This window comes from Oreochromis aureus, linkage group 5, assembly GCF_013358895.1.
Source record: "Oreochromis aureus strain Israel breed Guangdong linkage group 5, ZZ_aureus, whole genome shotgun sequence".
Classification (NCBI taxonomy): domain Eukaryota; kingdom Metazoa; phylum Chordata; class Actinopteri; order Cichliformes; family Cichlidae; genus Oreochromis; species Oreochromis aureus.
Window position 1 is genome coordinate 20,598,665 of NC_052946.1, and position 9,337 is coordinate 20,608,001.

The 9,337-nt window shown below is 39.0% G+C and overlaps 1 long non-coding RNA gene across 1 annotated transcript; it reads left to right on the forward strand.

Annotated features, from left to right (window-relative positions):
* Window positions 1-4,002: 4,002 nt before the first annotated feature.
* On the forward strand, window positions 4,003-5,377 carry LOC120440197. The gene is made up of 3 exons (XR_005613061.1): window positions 4,003-4,058; window positions 4,831-4,895; window positions 4,992-5,377. It is a non-coding gene; the product is annotated as an uncharacterized LOC120440197 (long non-coding RNA).
* The last annotated feature ends 3,960 nt before the right edge of the window (window positions 5,378-9,337 follow it).

Here is a 9,337-nt window from a genome sequence, read left to right on the forward strand (position 1 = left end):
GCGAGCAAAAGGAGGAGATCACGTTTAATCGGTTATAACATGGGGTGAGAAATATAAGTCCAGACATGTGTGGTATCCACAGAAACCTCTGAATCTCAGCTAAAATGTCATATAAACCATTTCTACAACCACCAAACTCAACGAAAACAAGCCATGATTAAACGAGCAGTTATGTAAATGCGCACAAGTCCGCTAAACAAACAAGGCGAACCAGAAATTCTCCAGACTTCATGTAACCGGCTAAAGAAAAGCTGGTTATCTTCCAGAGCTATCACCAATTCCAAACACCAAGTTTCACCACACTCTGACCAAAATTCACTGAATGAGCCGCAAAAGAAGACCACAAAAACAAACAGCGGCGCAAATGCGCTAAGACAGAAATTGGCTTACCGTCCAGATTTCCTCCGTTATTTTCGCCGGTAGCCGGTAGCCATGTGATTATCAGCAGTTACCACGCCTACCTAGCCGCATCAGAGTCGTTTTCCGTCAACAACCTCCATTTTAGACACGTAACTGGACAGACGTCACATGCAGTAAATTTGGGCCCACGTGGGTTTTGGCATTACAACGTCTGATTGGTTGACGTAACGTGAACGTGGCATCGTTACTGTGACTCTATTGGCTCAAACAATTAAAAAGAGGTGTCAATCATGCAAATTGACCAAAAGAAACCAAAGTTACAGCCCCTCAGAGTTTAAAGGGCCAGAGGCCAGTTAAGCGCTCCATGGCAGAAAAGGCCCATTACCATGTAAATGTGTGGTTAATTCTTCAAAAACGCATTTTTAAAAAAAGCATTTTTAGGCATGTTAATAAAATTAATTAATGACTGCTCTTAAATACCTAAAAAAAAAATCAACTGGCGTGGTGTCCAATTGTGTGCAAGAATTGGACATTTTTGTACAACGTCTGGATATTCATGTATTGACAGCGCTGTAATTTTTCACTGTTTCACTTTAAAAACATAAATCTTTGCACAGATGATGTTTATATGTTGTTACGGTTCTTATCATTTTGCAGAAAAAAAGAGACTGCTAAAAATAAAAACATGAGGTTTTTGGACGAAGTTTGTGTTCTCCATTCTTTAAGCACCGGTTCGAGCACCGTTTAAGCACCGGCACCGTTTCAAAAGTACCGATTTGGCACCGGTATCGGATAAAACCTAAACGATACCCATCCCTACTGCTGAGTTTGTCCTGGTGGATCATCAGGGGTGCAAAGCCTCACAGATGATGTGCAGCAGTGGGTCCCTCAGTCTGTCCTCACTCTGGACACTTGCAGTTGTCACACATGGAAATCAAATGTGTGATAAGCTGCAGGATTCAAACACAAGTGTAACTTATAAATACATGTTCATACTTTTATTACACAATCAGAGAGAAAGAAAAAGGGAGAGAGTGCAGGGCAGACAGACAGGTGACAGTCTCAGGTGTATACACTGCTACAAAACAGCACAAGAGAAGGAGGATTTAGTGTTTGTGTTATTACGAGTGCTAAACAAGAAGAGTTCCCAGATGGTACAGTGGACACATGTGTGACTCCTGTGATTAAAGCATCTTTCTTTCAGCTTAGCGAGTGAACCGTCAGCTCGTTCAAACAAACATTAAAGTCCGTTTGGCTCGACACCACCGAACAGAGACAGCAATATAACATAGCTAACATTAACAGTGCAGTGAATCCTGCTTGTGCCGTGATATTCAGGACTGCAAACCGAGCAGCATCACTGACTTTCAGCTTGTTGTGTTTGTGGATATATGACTGACTTTAATTATCCATAAAATCATCACATTCTCTGTAAGATTAAGATCAACTATTGAGTATATTTTAAAGTAAAGGCTTTAAAAGCAAGTTAACGCTGAAAGTACTAATGTCGCTAATGTCACACAACTTTGCCGACATGTGGCCAACAATAATGTTTTAATGTTCTTCATTATTAAACATTCGCACATAAATAAGTGACATGATATTAAGTACTTACTTTTGAAAGTTTACTTAAGCCATCCCGCTTTTTTTCCGAATAAAATATCTGTAGATAACCTGCTGTCAGTTTCAGTATTTTGTCCTAATCCGCTTGCCGTAGGTCTGTATATGTTTTGAGTGGAATATACGGCATTCGGTTATTGAATCCAAGCATGTAAGTTCGCTGCTGCTCTGCTGGTTAATAAAGCCATGTCAACTGAATCTACTGCTTCATCATTATCATACTGGTGAACATACAATATCCACACCCACCACCACGCTATGAATTGTGGGATATATGGGACCACGAAGCGTACACCGGACCCACCCTTCAAATTAGGGAAATGAACTGCGCATTTGGAGTACACTCCGAATTGGGACACCCTTCGTCACGTCGCTGTGACGTAATGGGTCTCCAAATGCGCACTACGAAGCACGCGGTCGCTGCATTGGGACACAGCCACAGACAGAGATGACGAGACACTAAACCAAGAAAGCACAGATTACATGCACTCTTCTCTATGGTCTACCTCATAAATCCCTCCATAAACTGCAGTTGGTTCAAAATACAGCTGCTCGTATTATTTCCAGAACTAGATCCACTGAACATATAACACCTGTTCTTAAACAGCTCCATTGGCTCCCAATTCACCTCCGTGTCAATTTCAAGATCCTGCTTCTCACTTTCAAAGCACTTCATAACCTCGCTCCTCCATATCTATCCGATCTTCTCCATACATACTCACCCCTTCGTACACTCCGCTCTTCTTCAGCTTCCTTCTGTCAGTTCCACCTGCTCGCCTGACTACCATGGGACTCAGAGCCTTTAGTTGTTCTGCCCGAGACTTTGGAATGCACTTCCACTTGCTCTACGGACCACACACTGTCTCACCTCTTTTAAATCACTACTCAAAACCCATCTGTTCAGAATTGCATACACCTGATCTGTCTTAGGCCATTTTACCTTGCTCAGTTTTTATATTTGTTTTATGATTGTTTATGTCTAAATTTTATCTACCATATTTGCTATATATACATATTTTTTAATGTTTTTATGGTATTGTTTATGTGCTACTGTAAGGTGACCTTGAGGGTCTGAAAGGCGCCTATAAATAAAATGTATTATTATTATTATTATTATTATTAGAAACCAAAACCAAAGAACTAGAAAGTCTCAACCAGAATACATAATAATAATAATAATAAACAAACGCTGGCTCAAATGACCCAGGACCATGACACATATCAAATAATTATTTAAAAAAAATCAAAACTCAATTGAAAAGAGAACTTTGTGTTTAACTGTCAATATGTTTAAAGTAAAGTATGTTTTAACATAAAAGCTGGTTAAACTTTGTGTATTTGGTCAACTGAGTTATTGCTCCAAGATGTAAAAAGTCTGAGCCTCTGGACATGGCAGGAGTTTCCTTCTCTATCATTAAAACTGTCAATACCAACACCTTAAAGGAGTTATTATCGGTTTCTTACATCATCGGTCAAGCGATTTTACTTGCTAATGGTAGTTTTGTTTCCTTAAAAAGCACAGTTTGTAACTGACCTCAGAGCAGTGAAAGCAGAGTCAGTGTTAGCTTAGTTGCAAACTGCAGGCCTTTCAGTTTGAGAAGCTCAAGTTATTGTTCACACAACCATGACAATGCCTGTGCCCATATAGATTTCAGTGGCTTCATTATTAAGTGGCTGTATCCTGTATTATTCTGCCCTAATGGAACATCACCTTCACATCCACTATGAATTAAATATGGACTCTTCAAGCACTTCTGGTATTATGTTTCATAGTTCACAAATCCTGTTGTTTGTTTTTCCTGAATGGTAGTTTTTATACTGGTTTTTGTTTTGCCTTTTGCTGTAGGTGACTTTTCAAGCACAACAAAAAAACTGACCAAGAAGGATCGGTACTTTTATTTATTTATTTTATATAAAATGTCCTGTGTCTAATAATAATTGAGATAAGTAATTGTAATTCATGCATGACTTCTCTTCTTCTCCATTTCTTCTCTTCTTATTAAACAAGTTAAGTCCAAATGATAATAATGAAGCCTTCGGTATGATCAGTTTAGTTCCTGATGAGGACCCACTGAAAGGTGAGCTGCTGGTTGTTGATCTCCCAGGTTTCTTTTTGTTTGTTTTTTTTGGTATGAGATTTCCAACAGTTGTATAAGAAATAAGATTATTTTGATGAGCAAAGCATTTAAACAACAAACACCATCTTAGTGTATGAATATCAGAGGAGTATACTACAAACCAAGATCACAAAGATGCACTTAAACAATAAAATTTGCTCAGTGTGTTAAGCTCTGACTCTGTCTAAATGAGATATTCATTTTACTGATCAAATAGATATTCCCGGTGATAAACAGTCTACAAATGTATTGATCACTTTTCTTATCTGTGTTCTAGTCACTGCAATTACAACAGTGCCAAAAATGACTTGACAACAGATTAGGACCAACATCACCATCTAAATGTGGATAATTGTGTTGACAATGTGACAGACTTCATTTAGTCCTGTTTTCTACACGTTGTATATATAGAATTTATTCCTTTAGTAGGGAATCTGTATTCTAAGGTGTATTCTCTACTGTGACTATGAAAATGTGTAACTTTAAAGATAGACTGGTGTAAGTCCAGTTAATGTGTTCAGCATGAGTTGCTGTGGTGATGTAGCGCTAAAAAGAAAGCCACTGTTGTGACACTGAAAACTCTGACTTTAAATTCAACTTACCTTGCTAACCCAATAATTTTACTTCATAATAAATGACTCAAACCTTTTTCCTTTTTCATATAAATAAACAGAGAGAGAGATTTTTAATGTATACAAATACAAAGTGATAGAAGAGTAACTTTATTTCTCAGAGTCCGGATCTGTGTTACTTGCTGGGTCTGATCAACTGAGCAGAGAAGAGTCTCAAACTGAGAATGTAAGTGAGACATGTGCATCCACAATATTAAATATACATATATGTTCTACAGAGAAGATACAGATGCAAAAAACCTTTGCTCTATTTTATTTCTAGTCTTCTGTATGCCACGTGTACTCCACCATCCCTGAGGAGCCGGATGAAAGATCTTTGAGGAAGGCAAATGTGGCATACAGCACTCTACACCTACACTGAAACAAATTAAAAAGTACTGTATTGGCAAAGAACAGAAGATAAGACTAAATGGCCATTACACACTCAAGCAATATCCATAAGGCAGGAAGATATTTTTCTTCCTTTTCTTTTTCTTTTTTGTAAGAGTCTCACCTGGATAATGTCACGATTCGGCTGTGTGCAGCCAGGAAGAGGACCCAAAATGCAGGAGTCGCAACACATGGGAATGAACTCAGGAAAATGCAGCTTTATTAACAGACTCAGGGAAATGATGCAAAACTAAACTAGACTAGGAAAACAAAACCTAAAATTCCACAGAGAGGCACACTAGGGATCACACAGCATGAGGGAGGACACAACACTGACACAGAGAAGCACAGGGCTTAAATACACTGGGGAATAACAAGGGAATGAGACACAGGAGGAGAGCACAGCTGGAAGAAATCAGACATGACGAGACCAAAGGAAGCAAAACTAGAAACAATGACATGAGACACGGACCTTCAAAGTAAAACAGGAAACACACCGACTGAACTCTAGACACGTAAACTTAACAGAGACTGGGGAGAGAGAACATAGAGATCTGAAATGTGGGATGGAAGGGCACAGAGTTAACACCGGAAACCAAATAACAAAACCTAAGAATTGGAACTCAGGAAGTACTAACTAGGTACTAGGTACTAGGGAGCTAGAAATACTTAGGACAGAAACCAAAACAGAAGCAGTCATAATCCATGATAAAATCAAAAGTAAAAGTACAAAACTCAAAACACTGGGTCACCGAACCAGGGCCGTGACAGATAACATTTCTATTTCAACTTTCAAGCTGTATTAAACATAATAATTTCCAAAACATTAACAGAATTATTGAACCTGATTGAACATTTTGTAAGTGCTTACTTTCTGATGTCAGCCCAGAGCTTTCTTTTACCAATGCCAGAGTATTATTCAAGCAGCATTTGTGTTTTATACAAACTATGTTCTGTAGAACATTATGGTTATTATGTGCTGTAATTATCACTGTGCCTCACGAGGGCAGTGCCAGCAAAATGTTGGCACTTCCTTTAAATTCAGATGTACAGTTCATGTGGGTGTTACAATCTGTAATATGTACTATATATGGTTAAAATACATCAAATGTGGAAAGAATACACATGTTTCGTGTAAACATACTATGTATCTTTCTTTTTGGTTTTAGCCTAAATAATTAAACATTTCAGTTATATTTAAGATATGTGAGTTTTGATGTACTGTATAGCCTATATTATAAATAAGTATGTAGCCCAATAAGTATAAATTCCAGAAAGATAGACAGCATGAGGTGGATCAGTTGGAAATATAAGCCAAGTCACACTCTTTTTTTTATTAGAAATAATCAAATTGCTACAAGGCTAAATTTACATAAGATGTCAGAAATCTTTACAAAAAAAGATTAATAACAATCAGCCACCTGTGTTGAAATCTGAAATGCCCATGGCATTGATTCAAAATGTTCACAGTTGTCAGTTCAATGCCAAAATCTCTCCAAAGCTTTCTTGTTCTGCTAGTGAGGCACCCCTTCTCACTCCTGGTCAGTTTTTACAACTGTGGCGTTTGTTGATATAGCAGCCCTGATGGACAAAATGAAACCTTCTTCAAGCCCCTCAGATATTCAACCCACTAAGCTTTTTACCAACATCTTTGATACTATTGTTCTTTGGGTTGTAAACCTTTTTAATGTTTCTGTTCAGACTAGGGTGTTCCCCAGCCTTTAAAAACATGCCATTGTGGAACAAAGGCTAAAAAAAAAAAAAAAACCCAACCTGGATCCAGCACTACATCAACATTATAGACCTATTTCCAAACTTCCTTTTATGTCAAACCTTTTTGAGAAGATGGTTGCTGTTCACCTGCTGTGTACTTGGATAAACACAAAAACTATGACCGTTTCCAATCTGGTTTTCGTAAAATGCATTCCACTGAAACAGCACTGCTAAAAGTTACTAATGATATTATGTTGCCAGCAGACTCTGGAGAATACACAGTCCTAGTCTTGTTAGACCTCTCCTCAGCTTTCCGTACAGTTAATCATACCATTCTGATAAACAGACTGAGAGACCTGGTTTGGATGTCTGGCTCAGTTCTAGAGTGGTTTTCATCCTACATATCTGATAATTACGAAGAAGCCCGCAAGGACATTGGAGAAAAAAAGTGAAGATGACCTTTGCGACATCTCGCAAAAGTTTTGCGAGATGTCGCAAAATAAGGCGCATCCTTCAGAGGCCGCCAGCTTGAAGCTGACCAGGAGGTCAAGGCACGATGTGCGCTGCTCCTCCTGGCTCTAGTGGGCCTCGACCTCCTGGTCAGCTTCAAGCTGGTGGGTAACAGACGTCTCCGAAAATGTCAGAGAGAGAGAGAGAAAATGTCAGTCTTGATAAACCGAGCAGATATTTGAAGTTTACACAGCTACAGCTGAAAATATCTTAAAATTATTATATGTGACCCAGAAAGAGTAATATTAAAACTAAGTAGCTGCCGCCATTGTTGGAAACCGGAAATGGCTGGGCCGCGTTATGAATTCTGGGATAGGTTGGGGCACGAAGGATACACCCGACCCCTCCATCAAATTCAGGGAAATGAAGGACGCATTTGGAGCAGCCTTCGAACTGGGACAGCCTTCGTCGCCTGGCTGTGACGTAATTGGCCTTCAAATGTGATGTGCTAAGGATGCAGCCTATTTTGCGATATCTCGCAAATGTTTTGCAAGAACAAACATTAAGCAATGGTTGAACAACAATTATTTGCAGCTAAACTCAGACAAAACTGAAACTTTGATTATTGCACCAGACAGTGCAATGTCCAATGTTCCTCACAAAAGCGTAGCCTCAGAAATGTAGGTTTTATTTTTGATTAAGCTTTTTCTTTGGAGCAAAACTTAAATCGGATGTAAGAACCCGCTTTTTTCATTTGAGGAACATCTCAAAACTTAGATCAATGGTGTCAACAAGTGAACTTGAGATGATAATCCATGCTTTTGTCTCTACAAGACTTGACTACTGTAATAGTCTGCTTACTTATCTAAACAAGAAAGGGCTGGCTCATCTCCAGGTTGTTCAAACCAGTAGTAGAGTCAGTAGTCTCAGCTCTGCTGATTTGATTCTTGTAACCTGAGGTCATTGAATCAAAACCTTTTAGTGGTCCCCCACGCTCGTTTCCGAACTTGAGGGGACCGATCCTTCCAAGCTGTTGCACCCAGACTGTGGAATGCACTTCCTCTATTTCTACAGAGTTTGGACTCTGTGGAGACCTTCAAAAAGCAGCTAAAGACATTTTTTATTTCAAAAAGCTTTTAATTAGACCTTTTTTTTAGGCTTTTATGATGCATTTATGATTGTATTGTGTTTTTGCTACCTCTCTTGTGAAGCACTTTGTGACATCTGTCTGTGAAATGTGCTATATAAATAAACTTTTACTTACTTACTTACTTACTTACTTACAGTTGCTACTGGCAACAAGAAATAAATCCATTTTTGGATTTAGATTTAATTTTGGATTTGGATTTAAAGTGTTAATGCAAGCCTATTTTAATAAACAACACTGACATATGCAAAACTTGGGTGGCACTAGCGGAGATCTTTTTAGTGTGCTACATGCCACCACAGTACATCACGGGCAGCAGCAGGGTTGCCCAAACCTCCCTCTTGCCACCTCCTCCAACTTATTTGGGAAAACATTGAGCCTTTCTTAGGCCAACTGATAGATGTATCCTCTCCAGCGTGTTTGGTAGGACATGCCCGGTTGGAACACCTTACCCAGGATTCAACAGGAGGAGTAGCGGCTCCACTCTGAACGCTACCATAATGACTGAGCTCCTCACTCTATCTCTAAGCGAGAGCCCATCCACCTTTCGGAGAAAGCTAATTTCAGCTGCTGGTATCTGCAATCTCATTCTAAGGTGTAAATTATTGCAGAGAGAAAAGGAATATATCCACTTAAATTAGCTCTGCCCGATTTGGCTAACCATTCACAGGGACATCACACTTGGACTGCTGGAGGTGGCCACAGTGCATCAGGCCAGTTTCACATACAGGACAGTACATTTACACTTTTACCTCTTTCGAGTCACAGGTTGGTTCAGCTAACATATTTGACTCTATTTTAATTTACCATCCTGCTGGTGTTTTTCTCTCTGACTTTACAGACTTTTTATCTTCAATTATTAAACTTGAGAAAGTTTTTAACGTACGTGTGGATGACACTAACTGTAACACAGCGACTTACCCTTTTTC